The sequence below is a fragment of the Heloderma suspectum genome, chromosome 1, assembly GCF_057233095.1.
Source record: "Heloderma suspectum isolate Gila_16-S chromosome 1, 16-S_ref, whole genome shotgun sequence".
Classification (NCBI taxonomy): Eukaryota; Metazoa; Chordata; class Lepidosauria; order Squamata; family Helodermatidae; genus Heloderma; species Heloderma suspectum.
Window position 1 is genome coordinate 260,174,263 of NC_139458.1, and position 20,742 is coordinate 260,195,004.

Genomic DNA, 20,742 nt, shown 5'->3' on the forward strand with positions numbered 1-20,742 from the left:
GGAGGTTGATGGATGGATGGATGGCGTCAGCAAGGAGGCGGGACGTGGCCGCGCGTGCGCACTGTGGCCTTCACGCAGGTTTGACGGCGGTTTCCAGAAATGCCCGGCCGCGCGCGCTTCCCAAGTGGCTTATGAAACGGGCTGTAATAGCGCGCGCGCGGCAGGGAGCGTCGTTGAGCACGGTGGGGCCCAATAAGCAGGCGTAGGCAGATCATCTCTGTAGGAGAATAAGCCGCTGTGGAAGCGGGAGCATGCGAAGGGGTGAAATCCTCCCTGTCTGTTGGCCATGGCTTTGCCAGCGTGTCTCAAGCTCTGTCTTTGAACTCCGCAACGGTGTAATAATCAGCAGAACGATTAGGATAAATGGCAAATTCAGATGGCGTAAGCCAGGGATAGGGAACCTTTTTCAGTCCAAGGACCAAATTCCAATATGGGAAAGGGGTGTGTGTGCGTGGGGCCAAAATGTTACCACTTTAAAGCCTACTCTGAAATAAGCAAGACGGAGCTGTGTGTCTACTCAGGAGCAAGTAGGGCCATCATGGCCTTGTAGGCCCCTTCCATCCCTACTATTCTATGATTCTATGATCATGCCTGTTCAAAAGTAAGCAGAGCAGCCTCTGCATGACTGCTCAGAAGTAAGCAGGCCTGAATCACTCGGCAGTACTTTAAAACAGCATCACAAATGCCAAGGCTCCACATGTCGACTCACAAGCAGGACTAAAACACTCCACAGCACTTTCAAGCAGCTTCCTAAGTCCCAAGCCTCTGCACGTGCATTCAGAAACAAGCATGAGCAACATACCTTCTCACAGGTAAGCAGGGCAAGCCTCAAAAGTATGGTGAGTGATTTAATCCTGCTGTTTCCTCCCCGGGCCCCATCCATTCTTCCCTGCAAAAAAAAGCCCTTCTCTTCAATCAGCAGCTGATCAAAGAGTTTCCCCCTACTGCACTGTGACAAAGGCTCCCTTGTTCACTGCAATGCAGGGAACACTCTTATCTCTCTAGTCAGTTGCTGACTGGAGACATGAGCTTTTCACCACTAGGAGAAGATGCAGACCTTCTGTAAACAAATTTATGTTCTTTACCATTGAGCAAAACAAATAAATTGATACCACACATCTCCATGTGATTTTCCTATTTTTAACCTCCATCTTGATATACAGGACATAATCCAGTCAAAGTTAAGCATTTTTATTCCAATATAATATATATTGCATTAGAATAAAAAGACTAAAGCAGGAACGTCAATTCCACAATGATACCTTCATCATAACTTCTGATGTTACTTCTTTATATGCTAATGTACCCCACAAAGACGGCCTCCCTGCCTTAACACACTTCTTAAACAGCAGAATATCAAATTAACCCAATACTGCAGTCAGAGGGAGCAATCCAATGGCTGCTAGACGCTGTCTAGAGGGCCGTAGGATTTTTCAGTTTCTGGGAACTGAAGTCAGAGCCAGAGCACCGAACACAGTTCCCAGAAACCATGCTTCCCTTCCAGCCAGTGCGGTTCTCTCTGCGCCAGCTATGTCTCCACGCTTGGAGCGGAGCATGGAGGCAAGGAAAAGGGGGGTGGACCCAGAGGAGGGGAGAGGCTTCCTATGTGCTGTGTGGCCTCCTTCCCTCCCCCTGAAATCGGGGAGGGAACACATTTTTCCCGAATAATTTTTCTCAGGGCACATTTTTCCTATGTGCTGCGTGGCCTCCAGCTGAAATTGGCCATCTAGCCAAAAATGCAGGGCGGCTGTAGCACAGAGGCTCTGCATCGGATACTCAGCAGCTTCTGACTTCAGAGGTTGCTGACTATCTCAATAGGATTGTGCCCTTAACATTCCTGACTAAGTTGGTATTCACTTGTAACAATTTCATGTTCCGTGGCAATCACTATTTACAACGCAATGGGAACACGTATGGCCCCATCATATGCTGATCTACTTATGGAACAACTCGAAGAAACTATCTGCAGAACTTCTACCTAAAAGCCTAGCATGGATGTTATACGCAATATGGAGGGAAAACTACAAGAGACCTAAGAACAAGATTCTGTAACCACAAATCTGCCATTCTAACCAAAAAACTGGAGCAGCCTGTTGCAAGATATTTCAAATCTGCATATAGTCTCTCAGATTTACAGTTGATTCCTATAGAACAACCAAAATATCCGATTTGCTTGACAAAAAGGAAAATTTCTGGATCTGTAGACTGAGAACTCTTAGTCCAAATGGCTTTAATCCGGAGGACAATTCGTAAGTGTTACACCACTCATACCTCTGTTTTTTCTCCTAAGGAACTTTCATCTCCAGGCATTCCAAACGTCTACTCCTGATACCCATTTAACAGCGCAGCTATTGATGAGGGCAGAAGCCAGAACGTTTAGCTTAAGATATATGTTTAATACTCTGTTGTTAGTCTTTCTATCTTTCTTACATGTGTGTGCATGCCTAACATATGCCGAACTTTCTCAGTGATATCAGTGGGACTTTGATGTTTTTGTTTGACTGGATCATGCCCACAGGGTTTAATTTGTTGTACCAGTGGGACCTGTTTGGAGTTTCAGCCAGCAAGGTATATACTTTTTCCTGGATAGTCCATTCCATTCCTCTCCTCCCTCCAGTTTTCCATTACCCACCCACCCTGCAACAGATACCAAGCATTCTGTGGCTACTGAGCATGCTCAGTCATCCTTGGGCTGCTCGTTAGGGCTTTCCCCCTCAGTTTTCAAAATACATTTCTATAAACCATGTAGTTCCCCTGAGCCTGCTAATATCTCCCTCTTATGAGTAGACAGTGCCATGTTGGCTGCATAAGGATCCACAGTAACAGAATGAGTTTGCTGTTAGTACACAGGATTTCTCTGGGAAATGATAGCTAGTCAAGTTGCATCGCAACAGTCCTTGAGCTTCAAGGGAATGGATAATGCTTGCCAGCCTTGCAAATAAGTCCAAAAATGTGAGTAGTCTATCTGCCCACACATACAGGGTAGTATTCAACAGGGCACAACTGCTAATGTAAATAACATTATGCTAGCGTAAACGACATCTAGCGCAACGTCAATAGCATTAGCTGGTCACCATGTTGCCTCAGAAAACTCAGCACACCACCTAACACTACTGGCATTGAGCTAGATGTAGTTTACACTAGTGCAGCATAATTTACATTAGCGGTTGTGCCCTGCTGGATGCTGCCCATAATGTGTTAGCCATCTATGGCTTTAAAGAAAATAGAACCAGTTATTCTAAAGCTACCCGGGCCTATAATTTTGGAGGGCATTCTTTGTTGCCATGCAGCCAGGCAAATGGTTACTTACAAGCCTGGAATATCCTAAATATCCACAATATTTATAAATTACTGTTTGTTGGCTTATCATGAATATACCTCATCAACAAGCAGCTGAATGCTTTTACTGGGAAACAGCATTAGACTGTTTCCCAATTAGACTATATGGGTTTGGAGAACAAACTAGCAAAACCTCTCTGTTAAAAAGGATGAAACAGCTGAATTCTCAAGTTTAATCCTTTTTATGGAGCAGTTTTCTAAGCATGCTCTCCAAACCCATATAGTTGGGGAAACAGAAGGCCACTGAGCCAAACGACCGTGGCCTTATCAAAAGAGGAAGAATTTGGCAAACATCCATTTCCTTGTAAACTCAAGGACTACTGCAGTGCATCCTTCACAGAGTTGCTTTGAAAAATGTCCAGAGGCTGCAGTTGGTGCAGAATGGGGCCCCCGTGGGGGGGCTTCTTTGGAGGGTTAGAAAGGATATTCACCCCATGCCTTTCAGTTTCAGTGGCTTCTGGGACCAATTTAAGGTGCTTGTTATTAAACCTGAATGGCTTTAAGGCTGAAATCCTAAACACACGTAACTTGGGAGTAAGCCCACTGAACACAAGGGGACTTATTTCTGAGCCAACATGCATAGATTGTGCTGTTTGCCTTGCAAACAGATAATTCATCCAGGCCTTCATCTCTCTCTATTGTTTGTGGTAATGTGAGGAAGCCTGCCCCAGCTCAGTTTGGCATGTACAGCTGGGAGGAGTACAGTGGTCTCTGTAGCAGGGGTGGGCACACTACAGGCTTGCAGGATCTACTTTGCTTCTTTTTTTCCTTTTTTCCCCTTTTTTACTAGAGCCCCAGGCTCCACCAGCTGAAGCCTGGTGCATAAGACATTGGTTTAATTCTTAGGGTTAAAGAATTCTGAGCCCATGAATTTGGTCTGACTACCAGAACTGGGCAGACACAGTCCTTCCACACAAAAATCCTCTCCTGGGACCTGACTTCATGGGTGATTTGCTGTGCATTGGGACCATTTGAAGGTCATTTGCAGCACATGATGTCATGGCCAGTCCGCAGCCACCCTGGAGTTTACCTGTGGGAAAGCCGCATTTTTGCAGAGTATTTTTACTCCATTGTTTTTTCTTTAATACAGCTCCCCTGAAGTTTAGCTGCTGTGTGCCCATCTGTCCACTTTAAATTCGGTATGATCAGGCATTCCTGGGGGTGTATTGTTCACCTGGCCATGACCTCAGTAACCTAGGTAACTAGCCTGCCTTTAAGAACATAAGAGCCATGCTGGATCAGACCAAGGTCCATCTAGTCCAGCATTCTGTTCATACAGTGGCCAACCAGCTGTCGACCAGGAATCCACAAGCAGGGCATGAGCACAACAGCACCCTCCCAACCATGTTCCCCAGCAACTGGTGTACATTGGCTCACTGCCTCTGGTACTGGAGGTAGCACATAACCATCAGGACTAGTAGCCATTGATAGCCTTTTTTCCAGGAATTTGTGCAACCCCTTTTTAAAGGCATCCAAATTGGTGGCCATCACTACATCCTGTGGTAGTGAATTCTGTAGTTTAACTATGCGCTGTATGAAGAAGTACTTCCTTTTATCCTTTCCAACTCATCAAAGCGCTAGAGCACTCTTCCGTGCCTTCAGAATCGCGAATTTGTCCAACCCCTTTTTAAAGGCATCCAAATTGGTGGCCATCACTACATCCTGTGGTAGTGAATTCTGTAGTTTAACTATGCACTGTATGAAGAAGTACTTCCTTTTATCCTTTCCAACTCATCAAAGCGCTAGAGCACTCTTCCGTGCCTTCAGAATCGTGCTGTACTTCCTTCACGCCAGTGGGAGTAACTAGCCTCCATTTTCCAGCCCGTCCCCCTTGAGAGCCTTCTGTGATGCCTGTGTAACTTTGCTTCTCCGATGCTTGGGTTACTTCACTGCTTCTCTGCACAGGGGGAAAGGGCTGGCTGGAGTTGCATCCCTCTGCTAGCACTGCTGCTGCCTCGGCCTCTGCTGCCCGCCTCCTCTCCTCCCTCTCCACATTCTTTAGTTTTCACTGTATCACCTTATCGATACAGCAAAATACTGGGGCTGCAGGCTCCCACTCCTGGCCACCTCCCCTCGCTAGATAGCTAGTACTTGAAACGGCGCAGCTCCGATTTTCTCAATGGGAAAAAGACGCTACAATTTCTCAACAGGGGGAAAGCAGGCAACAGAAGCTGAAGACTGAGAATGGGTGAGGCAGCTAGATCACTGTATTTACTCCCTGGAAGTGTGCAACTGGGGTTTTTTGACTGGGCAACACAGGCTGCAGACTGTCAGTGGTGAAGCAGCTAGGTCCCTGTATTTACTCCCTGGAACAGGAGAAAGAGGCTCGCATGATCACAGCTCTAACTCCCTGAGTGTTGGCTGTAATGGGGTGAAACTGCGCTGGTGGGGTGCTCTCATGGGGAGCCTTCAGATGCTGTCAGGGATAACAATGTATTAGCTGGTGGGAGCCTGGACAGGGGTGGGAAACAAGCCTCTCTCATTGGTTGAGCAGCACCTTGATGATGTTCAGTTCTACTCCCCGCACCCAACCCAGAAGTATGTTGCTTTTAAGCATTGTGTGACCCGTGAAAAGTGGATTTTTAAGGTACGTTCTTGCTTCGTGTGTTCCTGATGGACCAAAGCCAATTCCATGAAAATCCAGATAATACCCCAATGCGCTTCTCATTCCGTTGTCGTGAAGATCCCCCTGCCCCCCCGTTGCCTCAGGTTTTCCTCATTTCAGCAGTATAATTTAGGGCAGGGGTTCCCAAGCCTTTTAGACCCATGGGCACATTTGGGAATTTGAGAAACTGGTGGACACCACCACAAAATTGCTGCCGTGGAGGATCTGGCTAGTGAAAAGAGGTGTGTGGGGGAGAAATAGTGAGGCTAGAGGCTGGGAAGGAGGAGGAAATAGCAAGGCAAACGGGTGAGTGGGAGAGAAAAAGTAAAGCTGGGGCTAGGAAGGGAGAGAAAGAAGGCAGCTAAGGATGGAGAAGGGAGAGAAAGCACAGAAAGGGGCTGGATTGAGAGAAATAGCAAGGCTAGAGTAGGAGTGGAGAGAGAGAGCAAAGGGGAAAGGTCTGCGGGAAAAGTAGATTGGGTGGGACCAGGAAGCAACTCTTCTTACCTGCTCAACAGCTGATCAGCAGCAGGTTCAGAAACAGGAAGGAGAAACTGGCACCTTAATGTTTTTCAAGTGTTATATTAAAAATAATTTTTTGAAGGGGCAGGGAGTGGAGAGCTTTGCAGGTACCACTGGGGGTCCCTGGGGGCGCTGGGTTGGGGACTCCTGATTTAGGGTATCATTTTCTTGCTGCTAGCGTTAAATAAATGGCAATTGAAGACCATTGTCAATCTACTGCAAATCACCCAAAAATCTACTAGCAGATCCAGATCTACCTTCTGACCATTGCTGCTCTATGGTTCCCCAGATCTTTGAAACATTCTACCTAAAGCGTCTGCCTGCAGCCTCCTGAGTCAGCTTTTTTTAGATATCACTGTAAGATGTTTTCGTTTAACCATGTTTCTAAGGGCTGGTGTTACTACCTATGCAGAATTAGGCTCTCCTAAGCTCTTTGAAATCAATTAGCTTAGGTGTGTTTAAATCTCCCTCAGATCAGGCCAGCAAAATGTTCTTACTCTGTTTTGTGTATTCAAATTATTTCATTGTTGGCTTTTACACAATTATATTTTTGGATTTTTAATGGTTAGCTACCTTGAAGGTTGTCCAGCAAAGATGAGTTAAATACTTGGGGGATGGGGGGGGGGGCGGAAGAGTCACACCCAACACAGCACACATTTCTTACTGAGAAACTGAGACCGGGTTCACATGATCACGGAGGGAAAATAAGCCACTGTGGTTTATTTTCCCTCCCCATGCGTGCAGGACAGAGCCGCCTAATTAACATAATTACCCTCACGGGGTGCAGGTTGTCATGATGTCCGAACCCGGCAAGTGTGGGTGGCTGGGGTGGTTTACAAACCATCATGAAACCCTTGGCTTGTTCAGGGGTTTTTTTTTGGGGGGGGGGTGTAAACCACCCCAGCCACTCACCTTCGCTTGGGTTCAGCCGTCATGAGAACTCACGCCCAGTGAGGGTAATTAGGCAGCTCACCTTCAGCACACATGGGGAGGGAAAATAAGCCACCATGGCTTATTTTCCCTCTGTAATCATGCAAGCCCATCCTGGGGGTGCAATCCTATGCATGTTTAGACTTCTAAGACCTTTTTTGGCCTAAACATGCATACGTTTAGATCTTGAGTCATTTTATATAATGAAGTTAGAGTGCAATCCTATGCATGTTTAGACTAAAAAAAGTCCTACAATTCCCAGTATTCCTCAGACAGCCATGCTCGCTGAGGACTGCTGGGAGTTGTGGGACTTTTTCCTGTCTAAACATGCATAAGGTTGTACCTTTAGTTGCTAATCTATGGATTAAAAAATATTAAATTTATTAAACACCTCATAAAATGAATTTCCATAGGCATTTAATAAATTTCTCTAGTGGATGCAAGTGGGCTACTCACATGAACAGTGTCCCGTTAGTAAGGGAATCCACTGAATATCACAGTTGCACTTTCTGTAAACTGACGTCTTGCTTGAGTTCTTCTCTCCTTATGTTACACTGCTAAAGAGAGAAGGCCCCTTTATGTGAACTGTGGCTTGCATATATACAATTAAATGCACAACTGCAATTTGTCATGTAGGATTCAGTCCTGAGATATGGATGTTCACAGAGACCAGCCTCCCCAAACTGGTGCCCTCCAGATGGGTTGGATCACATCTCCCATCATCCCCAGCCAGCACAGGCATTATAGTCCAACACATCTGGGCACCAGGTTGGGGACAGCTGACCTAGACCGACATGGAATGAAATACTTTTGCACCAGAGAGGGGCAGCAAAGAGCTATGGAGAATTTTGTTTCTTCTGACTGCTCTTGTGAATAATGAGCAAGGCCCAGAAAGACAGCTCAATCCAAATCACTGACAAATAGCATGCAAGTATTGGCAGACTGTAATTAAGGCAAAAGCATGCTCAAGGGGGGAGCTATTCCCAAAGCTTTGTTTATAACAACTCCCCTTTGTCGACATTCCATTTGCAGAGTCAATGCTAGAAAGAATGGATGTCAAATCTTTCAGAAAACGAAGCTTTAATTCTTGGCTCAGTCATGCTAACAGCCAAGATTGCTATCAACAGAGCAGCAGGGGAAAATCCATTTCCATGCTCTCAGGAAAACCTGCAATAAAAAATGCAAGAAAAAGTAGTTGATCTTTTCCCCCACTCTCCTTCTCCAAATAGCTGCATTTAGGCAGGCCTGATCCCCGCGTGCTGTTGCTGCCCTCATGATCGTTTTGCTTTATGTCCTGGTTGCTTTCAGAGTAGAGTAAATTCCAGGAGAGTAGCAGTTATCGTCTTTCCAACAAAAACTGTGTATTCAGGCCCTGAGAATTAACTGGGAATTGTCCACTTAAATACAGCCCAACCTGGAGCGAGCTCCCAATTTGTGCTCTCCAGCACCCTCCCTGCACGCAGAATATCTGCCAAGTAGGATAAAGGAAGGGCTACCCTCGCCTGCCCGCTTGTCGAAGGTGGCCCATCAGATTTAACAGGCATTTGCATGGCCTAACAAAACAGAAGGGCAAATAACAGAAAAAGCTGACAAAAAGCGGGACGAAGACCACAGCAAAAGGGACATCACAGCAGATTCTTCAGCCGCAATGTGAGCCCAGCTTCTTCCCAGGTTCATAATTTGTGTGAATGTCATACGCGGCAGTGAATCAAATGCTTGTTTAGCAGTAGGGCTGGCCCAAGACATTTTGCTGCCTGCACAGGGTGCCGCTGGGTAATTTTAGACTCCGGACTTAATGGTCTTATGGGGGGGTGGGGCACTTTAGACAGCCATTTTGTATTCTGTTGTGAAGCACACAAATATTTCTCTTCTTCTACACCCCCCATTCCATGCTTTACATCTGTTTCTGCATTCCTGACATGTTAGAATGTTTCTCAGCCCTGATACATACATACATACACACACACACACACACACACACACGAGAGAGAGAGGGAGAGCATGTGCAGTTTTGTATTTTAAACCCACTTAAATCATAGTACCATCCTGACGACAGGAATCAAATGGCATTTGCTTTTGCTGCCCTAATGGCCTCATCATCTGCCACTCTCTGGTAGTCAATTGGGGCTCCCCTGGACTTTGGCTCCAAGGTCCAGCCCTAACTGTACCACGGTGCCTGAGGTGAAGACACCCCCCCCCTTCCATGGGCAAAAACCAACTGGACCAGCATTGAAGCTTGTTTCAACGTTGGCAATGGGACTGCTCACACTTCGCTGCACCTGAGGGTTACAAGCTAGCTGAGGCAGCATTGGCGGGCCAGGCTATTTTGGACACATAACTCTGCCCTCTAACACTTTGCTGTTGCTCCCCAGCATCTGCCACTTGATGTGGTTCCCTCACACTGCCCTGGGCTGGCCCTGTTTAGGTGACAGTCTTGACCCTCCTCTGCATGCTTCAGGCGGGCTTCCTGTTCGGTTTGGAGCTGGAGATGGTGTATACATAACATACATTCACACACACACAATGTTATTTTCATAAGGATGAACCTGTTGGTGGTGGAATACGGAGAAGGGGGTTGTAATTTAGAAAGTGCCATAAGGCTATTCCTTTTCATTCTTTGCCTTAAACAAGCTTTGCAAATATTTCATGGATGGTGGTGATGGTGGATTCATGACAACGCAGCTCCAACTAATAAAGACCTTGCACAAACAGATTTTCCCCAGTCGAATCAAACCTGCAAAAAAGAACTTGCACTGGAAGAAAGTACATGATGTATTATAACAGCCTTCCTCCCTTCAGCCCCACCCAGCATGACTAATAGTCAATGTTGATGGGAGTTGCCATCCGAAACATTTAGAGGGCACCACGTTGGGGAAGGCTGTATTATTGTGAAGATATTTTGCCACTCTCAGAAATGGCATGTTTGTAAACACCCGTGGAGACCTGACTGAGAAACTTCAGGAACAGTCTTTGAAGGTGAGAAGAAGGAAATTGTGTCCCATTGTTGATCCTTTGAGAGGTGGATGGGAGGCTGAAATGATACCTCAATTTTTCTGCATCTTTCCTAAATTTCTACTTGAGGTAGAATCAATATGCTCACCCTCTTTTCAACTAACCACACTTCTCTAGGTTTTGATAGAACTTCACACCTCATAAATGGAACAATGCCCCCAAAGGTAGGGCTTTTTCAGCTCACAAATAATATTCAAATTTTCAAATATTCAGATTTGCGCCGTACGAACTAGCTAAATTAGATGGGCATCAATATTGCTGTTCCAAAAATATTGTTCACTTCTAAATTCCGTGTCTTACAATAATTGATTTTATACTTATACCTAGGGTGCTTCCGAACAGATGGTTTCTACCACTACCAGTGAAAAGACATTGTAGAATCACAGAATAGTAGGGTGAAAGAGGCCTATAAGGCCATCGAGTCCAACCCCCTGCTCAATGCAGGAATCCAAGTCAGAGCATCCCTGACAGATGGCTGTCCAGTCCAGCCTCCTCTTGAACGCCTCCAGTGTAGGAGAGCCCACCACCTCCCTAGGTAATTGGTTCCATTGTTGTATTGCTCTAACGGTCAGGAAGTTTTTCCTGATGTTCAGCCGGAATCTGGCTTCCTGTAACTTGAGCCCATTATTCCTTGTCCTGCACTCTGGGATGATCGAGAAGAGATCCTGGCTTTCCTCTCGGTGACAACCTTTCAAGTACTTGAAGAGCGCTATCATATCTCCCCTCAGTCTTCTCAAGGCTAAACGTGCCCAGTTCTTTCAGTCTCTCTTCATAGGGCTTTGTTTCCAGTCCCCTGATCATCTTTGTTGCCCTCCTCTGAACCCTCTCCAGTTTGTCTGCATCCTTCTTAAAGTGTGGTACCCAGAACTGGACACAGTACTCCAGATGAGGCCTAATCAGTGGTGAGTAGAGGGGAACCAGTACTTCCCAGGATTTGGAAGCTATGCTTCTATTAATGCAGCCCAAAATAGCATTTGCCTTTTTTGCAGCCATATCACATTGTTGGCTCATATTCAGCTTGTGATCAACAACAATTCCAAGATCCTTCCCGCTTGTAGTGTTGCTGAGCCAAGTATCCCCCATCTTGTAACTGTGCATTTGGTTTCTTTTTCCTAGGTGCAGAACTTGGCATTTCTCCCTATTAAATGTCATTCTGTTGTTTTCTGCCCAGCGCTCCAGTCTATCCAGATCGCTTTGAATTTTGTTTCTGTCTTCCAAAGTATTAGCTATCCCGCCCAATTTTGTGTCATCTGCAAATTTTATCAGCATTCTCTGCACCTCCTCCTCCAAGTCATTAATAAAAATGTTGAAGAGCACTGGGCCCAGGACTGAGCCCTGCGGTACCCCACTCTTTACCTCTCCCCAGTTTGAGAAAATCCCACTGATAAGCACTCTTTGAGTCCGATTCTGTAGCCAACCGTGGATCCACCAGATCGTTGTTTCATCTAGCCCACTTTGAGCTAGTTTGCTCATCAGGAGATCATGGGGCACTTTGTTGAAAGCTTTGCTGAAGTCGAGGTATATGATGTCCACAGCATTCCCACAGTCCACAAGGGAGGTTACTTGATCAAAAAATGAGATCAGATTCGTCTGGCAGGACTTGTTTTTGACAAATCCATGTTGGCTTCGAGTAATCACTGCATTGTTTTCAAGGTGCTTACACATAGATTGCTTTATGATCTGCTCCAGAATTTTCCCAGGGATTGATGTCAGACTCACTGGTCTGTAGTTCCCAGGTTCCTCCTTTTTGCCCTTTTTGAAGACGAGGACAACATTAGCCCTCCTCCAGTCATCTGGCACTTTCCCCATCCTCCATAATTTCTCAACGAGAATAGACAGCGGTTCTGAGAGTTCTTCTGCCAGTTCCTTATTACTCTAGGATGCAGTTCATCTGGCCCTGGAGATTTGAACTCATTCAAAGTAATTAGGTGTTCCTTGCCCATATGCCTATCGACCTCAAGCTGCAATCCTGCCCCTTCAGCCTGTACTTCGCCTTTGCCAGGGGGGTCATAGACCCTCTTTTGAGAGAAGACTGAGCCAAAGTAGGAATTGAGCACCTCTGCCTTTTCTTTGTCATCTGTTGTCGTTTTGCCATCCTTATTTCATAGCTGAACAACCATTTCTTTCCTCTGCCTTTTACTATGCACGTAGCTGAAGAAAGCCTTTTTGTTGTTTTTAGCATCCCTCGCTAACCTCAGCTCGTTCTCAGCTTTAGCCTTCCTGACACCATCCCTGCAATTCTGTGCTACCTGCCTGTACTCTTCCTTTGTTACTTGGCCTTCTTTCCACTTCCTACATGTGTCCTTTTTTTGTTTTCAGGTAATCCCTAGGCTTTTTGTGAAGCCACACTGGCTTTTTCTGTTGTCTTCCACCTTTTCTTCTTGTTGGAATTGTTTGTGATTGTGCCTTGAGAATTTCCTTTTTTAAAAGCTCCCACCCATCTTGGACTCCTTTTCTCGTAAGCGTCGCTTGCCATGGGACCTTACTGATCATTGTTCTGAGTTTATTAAAATCAGGTTTCCTAAAATCCAGGGTATGCGTTTGACTACACTCGGCTTTTGCTTCCCTTAGAACCAAGAACTCAAGTAAAACATGGTCGCTTACCCCCAGAGTTACTGTAAATGCTACTTTATCCACTAAGTCATCTCTGTTGGTTAGGATCAAGTCAAGGATAGCCAACCCTCTAGTTCCTCTACTTTCTGTAGGAGGAAGTTATCCGCCACACAAGTCAGGAATTTCTGGAGGGGCCATGTTTTGCAGAATTTGTCTCCCAACAAATATTGGGGAAATTGAAGTCCCCCATTACTACTACATCATGCTTCCTTAAAACGTTGGCTATTTGCTTTTCAAAAGTTTAATCCTCGTCTTCTCCTTGATTGGGTGGTCGGTAGTAGACTCTGACCACCATGTTCCTTTTATTCTTTGCTCCATTTATTTTGATCCAGATGCTCTCGATGGGGCTACCAAGCTCATCCTCCTGTATTTCTGTGCAGAGATATGTATTTTTCACATATAGTGCAACCCCACCTCCCTTTCTGTTCCTCCTGTTCTTTCTGAACAAGTTATATTCTTCAATTGCTGTATTCCAATCATGAGAGTCATCCCACCAAGTCTCAGTTATACCTATCAAGTCATAATTTCCCTCTTGTATTAAGAGTTCAAGTTCGTTCTGTTTGTTTCCCATACTCTGGGCATTAGTATATAGACATTAAAGACCACGTGCTTCATAGTCTGGCTTTCTTCCTACATGTGTCTGAAGACTATTATTGGGTGCTATCAGAGCTGTTCTCTCCGTTGCGGTGCATGCGCCTACGTCCATTGTTACCCCCAACATTACATCTCCCTTCCCCGTAGGATTCAGTTTAAAGCCCTCCTGATGAAGTTATTCATGCTGTAGCCAAACACATTCTTCCCATCCTTTGTGATTGTGCAGCTATTCAATCTTTTCTGCCTTAACAGATTGAGGGGGCGGGGGAGAGACAGAAGAAGCGGTGAGAAAAGATGGGAGGGTTCCAAGTGGAAAAGGATGACATCTAGACTCTCCATAAAGTTCAATGAAAGGTGCAGGGCACAAAAAAAAAAGCCTTGTCTGGGGAAGAGCCTTTGGTAAGAGGCAGTCACACATTTGCACATGCAACTGTTGTAAGGTAGTCACTTTATATTTCTGAGCAGGGACATCAGTGTGCTGTTTGTAAAGCCCTGCTCTTTCCAACAGGAATTTTGAATCCATATGAGAACACTATTCTGAGAACACTGTGACCCTCATTATTTTAGCTAAAATCTGGGATCTAAGCCAACAGTAATGGGGGCTCCCCTCCATTAACTAGCTGTAGCAATGTGCATTTCTAATGAATTGCACTTTGCTGACCACCACCCAGAGACACTTGGTTCGCTATATTGAGTGATCTGTAAATGATGTATTGCGCCCAGAGAGTAAACAATTTCTGAAAATAATTATAGCATTTTATACATAGAATAGCCTTGTGTAGCAGATGCATGTATAATTCACAGAAAAAATAAATTTAGATACAATTTAAGAGTTTTAAAAAAACAAACACATACCATACAACAGACTTGTTTTCAGAAGCTTCACAGATGATGAGGACGACGAGGATAAATAGATTACAATTTTAGAGAGGCTTCTCATTTAGAATATAGTCAACAGAAAATATCTCCAGTTACGAGTGTTACAAACCCATCCATAGTCATTACTAGTGATTCTAATTTCTACACGCACACACACACACACACACCATGGAGCAAAGGTATATTTTGAAATGTTGAGAGGGAAACATCCTATTCTAAACATAAAACTACCAAGACTCTTCAAAAGTCATGGGGTGGGATTTAGGTCTGGGAGGTAGGCTGTTGAAAACTCTTTGTAACAATCACATCCTGGTCAGTGACTTTCTGCCACAGCCATCTATGTGTTGCAATGCTATATCAGTGCACAGGGGAGGAGAAAGGGTGGACAAGGCAAAGGAAAATTAGACAAGCACAGTGTTGGAGGTGTCAAGAAACGCAGCCTTGCCAGGGAACCCCTTGATATCAGAACCCAAAATAGCTTAAGATGTGACCAACCTAGACAGACATCACTGTATGGCTTTTCTGCAGGAAAATATAAGTAAGGGCTTAGTTCAGCCTTCCTCAGCCTGGTGTCCTCCAGATTCAGTGGTGGTGCAAATCAGAGGGCAGGGGGTTTGGTGCCCTGTCCCTGTTACACACCCAGAAGACAGAAAACCTCTGAAAGTCCATGCCACACCATGCCAGCTTCTTCTATCCAGCTGGCTGCTTCTGGGCTGTGCTATGGCTGCAGCCAGGAAGGAATTCCAGGTCTGTCAGCATCTAACTGCGTGGGCATGCACCCTCCCCTGCTCACCCAGCCAGTATAAGAAAGAAAATGGCTTCCTTCCTGGAGGGCTTGCTCTTCTGAAACTGGATCTTTTAAAAAGCAAATAAACATCAAAGGCACAGCCTTTGTGGTCCAGGGACCCAGCTGGATTTGACCGTGATCCAAAGGGATGGATCAGCAGGGTGCCAGTGAGGGCCCCCAATTCTCCCCTCCTTCCATTGCTGTGTTGCAGTTTCTACTCTCTCAGCCCGGGGGGGGGGGGGGGGGCGGGGTGGTAGAGGCAGCAGTAGACTGGATGGGTGTGAGGGGAAAAGCCTCTCTCTCCCTGGCCTTTTGCTTTATTTAAGCAGCAGAGCCGTTTGGTGACTTTAATATATAGCATCTCTGTCTGGGGGTGGGGGAACCATTTAAAATCTATTTGAATGAATTTAATACTATATTGCATCTCTGCCTGGGAGTGTGTGTGTGTGTGGGGGGATCCTCTCATGACCCCTTGGCTCTGCCCTCTGTTCCACCGACCACAATGGCCACCAGCTGCCACTACAACTTCCATCTGTCCCAGCCAAAATGACCAGTGGTCAGGGGTGATGGGAACTGTAGTCCAAAAATCTGGAGGGCACCAGGTTCGGGAAGGCTGGCTTAGCTCCTGCTTACAGATTCACTGTACCTACCACTGTAGTGATGATAACTGGGACGTAGACAAAGAGTCTTGCATGGTAACTCCCTATCTAGCCCAGTAGTGGCAGCTGTGACTGGCAGCAGCTCTCCAAAATCTCAGGAAGAGATTTCTCCCATCTGCTATCCAATCCTTTTAAGTGGAGATGCCAGGAACAGAACAGGACATCTGCATGCAAAGCCTGTGCTTTGCCACTGAGCTCTGTCCCCTCCCCAGCTGAATTAGCTAGATAAGTTCCTTCCCATGTCTTGATTTAGGTTTATGAAAGACACTAGTGAAATGCTTTATATAGTATTATTTATTTGTTACATTTATATCCTGCCTTTCTTCCAAGAAGCCCAATGTGGCATACATGATCCTCCTCCCTTTGAGGTAGGTTAAGCTGAGAGTAGTGGCTGGCCCAAAGCCACCCAGTGAGCTTCATGGCAGAGTGGGTACTTGATCCCAGATCTCCACAGGCCTAGTCCACCACTCTAACCCAGCGATGGGCAACATGCAGTCCACAAGCCACATGCAGTTTTTGCAGCCCACCCCCAGTGTGGCCCCCACCCCACCCAAATTCAAATATCTGTTTAAAAAAGTTTTACAAAGAAAATGGTGTCCAGTGCTGCTACAGTGAACCCAAAGAGTACTGAGTACTTTGGGCACTCCATATCAGCTCCGGACACCATTTTGTTTTTATCTCCCCTCCCCCATTTTTGGCACTCACGTGGCGGTGGGGTGTGCTGCCCTTGGAGGCAGGTCCCAGGGTGAAAATGACCCTTGGACCTCCGAAAGTTGCCCACCCCTGTTCTAACTACTACACCACAGTGGCTCTCAATCTGTGTAGAGCTTCATGGAGAAGACGGTATAACAATCCTTTATATCCCTGCCGTAGGGTCTATGATCTGTGAGCCCACAGGCAGGAAACCAGCCCAAGAGGGAAATGAGAAATTTTGACTGACCCAGCTCTAACTATATTTGAAAAGTTACTGAGGTTGCTATCAATTCAAAGACATTAAAAACAGGGGCCGACTTTGGAGCCCTCCTTTGGACCTCTTTAAAGTGATCTTTGCTGCATTAGCCTTGACAGGCTCTTCCCATTTGTTATTATTTTGTTTTAGCTATTCCAGGTCCTGTCTTTGGGAAGGCAGAGCGCATTGACAGGAGGTCCAGTCAGTAGCCTGGGTTGGCTGGTGCAAACCAGAACCAATGAAGCAGGCAGTAGAGCAGGGTGTTGAACCTCAGGCCTGCAGGCCAAATCCAGCCTACTGGGTGTCCAAATCCAGCCCTCCAGGGTTCCCTAGATGGCCACACCGCATTTCCTTGGCCAGGCCAGATCCCTTTTCCCTGACCACCAGATTGAAATGCCTCTCCCAAAGCTTGGTTACTGGCAGGAAAAGCTCCAAGCTAAAATATGCTGGCATTTTTGTTGTTCTGGCCACGCCCTTTTGCCTTTGATCCCACCCACTGTCAGAATGAGGCCCCCGAGCTTCTCAGTGATTGAATTAGGCCCTTGGGCTGAAAGTGGGTTGGCACTCCTGCATTAGAGTCTAGGACTCAAAATCTTGAGGACAAAGTCAGTAGACATCTTAGGTCGTAGGTGGGCAGAAGTTGGATTGGGATCTACTGGTATATCAACAAGGATTTCTGACTCCCAATTATCTAATAACAGCAACAACTAAAAAGCCTCCCCTCCCTACAATTACACTGCTGAAGAAGAACTGGGAGAGGGGGACCAGGGGTGGATTATTGTGTGAAAGGATCTGTGGGCTTGGTTCTGGTCCCGATTGCACATTTCTAGGCTGAGCAAGTGCACTTTGTTCCTCACATCTTTGTCCACCTTCCTGCAGTCCACCCACTCACTCCTGGTTTAAGAGACAGGGATGCACATAGGAGATGGACCCAAGTTCCAGGCCTGGAAAACAAAAACACAAGGCTTTCACGACCGCAAAACACTGAGAACTAGCTACTTGCCCCTAGACGGTCTCAGCTCCAACTAAGCATTTATAACTCTCCTGGCCCTGACTAGCCCTCCCAGGCTCCACTCACTTGCTAAAAAGTGAAGGTCCTTAAAGTGGCAGCCCTCACGCCTGGGAGTCAAATGCTCCATTGACTCACCATTACTTCCTGCCTGGAATGCTGCCGGCATCAGTCCCTCAGAGGGGTCAGGCTCAGGAGGACTGGTCCCTGAAGGTCCTAATTTTGGGGCCTTGGGCTCCAGAGACTCCTAGCTGTCAGTCAGCCTCAGGCTCACTTTCAGGGCCTGTATCCCACACCTCTGCAGGTAGTACTGCTGACCTGGATACGACCAGCTCCTTCCCCTCCACTTCTGAGTCCTAGACACCGCCGGAGGCCAGGGATGACACATTTAGGGTTGAAGAAAGATATTCTTTTAAAATTTCTTACAAATGACTACTAATATGGGGTTGAATTCAGTGGTGTCATTCCACTGACAGATGCAGTTCTGTCAGCGGAACATGGAGGGGTGATTCCCCCTCCACTCTGCAGCTCCCCACATGCTCTCAAAATCTGCTCCAGGGGGCTGAGAATCCTTCCAGAGTGGTGCAGAGGACTGCAGGGGAGGGAGAGAGGGAGAAAGTCCCATTGTGGTGGCAGATATTGCCACTAGCGAGACATTGGACTGAAGCCCAGCGTCACACTTATTTCTCTCCCCACCCCATGCAAACTTCAAACAGCATTAATACATAAATCCTGTGACACTGCTGTCTTTTTCATGTGTCCAGGGACTTATCTACTGCATGCATTAGATAATTCATGCATCTCTGCATAATGAGGTGAGGTGTGTATGTAGGTTTATATACATCATAAATCTTCACTTAATATGCAGGTTGTGTTGCATGCCCACTTCGGGGGCGGGGTGGGGGGAGACCTGATGTAGTTGCCAGGTTCATGAGTGTCATAAATCATTCATGCTAAGGTAGACTGCAATTGCTTGGACTTCTAAGGCAGATCAATTTCAAGGTGGTTGCTTAGCACAAAAACACAATCCTTGTTGATTGTTTATAAAAATATGTATTTGCATTCAGGACTTTTCTCCCCCCACCTCGCCTCCTTTCTTCCTCTTGAACAGCTCCTCTGTCCTGGGGAAGAATCTGTAACTGATTTTCTTTCCCTTTCTAGTCTCCAAATTCCATCAGAAAATAAATTACTAAGCTATCGGTTTGTGATAAAATGAACCTTGTAATGCTTTGTTAATGTGATTTGGCTATCTCAATAAATCTTGAGACAGGTGATTATAAAAAGTGAAGGACTTATTTTTCAACATACTGGCATTTATCTGTCATTGACCTTAATTAAATGTTTCATGTCTCCAAGAAGATTTTCCTTCCTGTTTGAACTGTCATTCTTCTGAGAAGGAGTAGCAATGCAACAGCCTCGGGCCTGAGGAGCATGTCACCACAAGTTTCCGTCCAGCTGCTAGCACGACCATGTAGAAACTCCACTTTTTAGTTTACACTTAGTCCCAAGAGCAACCTAGCATGCTGGGCTGGTAGGGGCTGAGCGTGGTGTAAATCGAGTTGGGGAACATAGGGCCCAAGGACCGAAACTGGTCCTCCTAGGGTCCCAATCCTGCCTTCTGGGGTTTCCCGGAAGGCCATGCCATATTTCCCATGCCCCACTTCCTTTCCCCAACCACCAATCGTTTGGTGGTTTCCTAACTTTTGTGCAGTCCCCCTCCCCGCATTCTAAAAGGTTGAAGTGCCTTTGCTAAGGCTTACTTACTGGCAGTAAAAGCTTTAAGCTACAATGTGCTGGTATTTTGTTGTACTTTGGGCCTTTCACCTTTGGCCCCTTTGCCTTTGGCCCTGCCCGCTACTGGAATGCAGTCCCTGAAAGCTTCTCCAAAATTGAATATGGGCCTCAGGAGGAAAGAGGTCCAACACCCCTGGTGTAAATGGAGAGAGGAGCAGATGTGGATTCCATTTTGGGACTCTACATTTAGCAGGTTGAACTGTAGAAGATGGCAGGCAGAAGGTAGACTGGGATCTACTAGTAGATGTCTCAGTGATTTGTAGTAGATTAGCAAGGGTTTCTCACTACCAGTAGTTTAACAGTAGCAAGAAAAACTGAAAGTTAATACAATCCTCTCCTATGGCTGGCTGTGTTCTAATCACTTCCAAATCCCCAGAAGTACTAGTTCCCCTCTACTCAGCACTGGTTAGGCCTCATCTGGAGTACTGTGTCCAGTTCTGGGCACCACACTTTAAGAAGGATGCAGACAAACTGGAGAGGGTTCAGAGGAGGGCAACAAAGATGATCAGGGGACTGGAAACAAAGCCCTGTCAAGAGCGACTGAAAGAACTGGGCATGTTTAGCCTTGAGAAGAGAAGACTGAGGGGAGATATGATAGCGCTCTTCAAGTACTTGAAAGGTTGTCACAGAGAGGAGGGCCAGGATCTTGTCTTGATCATCCCAGAGTGCAGGACACGGAATAATGGGCTCAAGTGAGAGGAAGCCAGATTCCGGCTGAACATCAAGAGAAACTTCCTGACTGTTAGAGCAACACGACAATGGAACCAATTACCTAGGGAGGTGGTGGGCTCTCCCGCACTGGAGGCATTCAAGAGGAGGCTGGACAGCCATCTGTTGGGGATGCTCTGACTTGGATTCCTGCACTGAGCAGGGGGTTGGACTTTATGGCCTTATAGGCCCCTTCCAACCCTACTATTCTATGATTCTATGACTTATCTCTTAGCCTCAGGGCTTCTTTACACAGAGCTTTTAGCTTGCTATTGAGACTGGTTATTCACAGAAGTGTGTGGGTCCTTTAGATCAGGGGTCCCCAACTGGTCCATGGCCCAT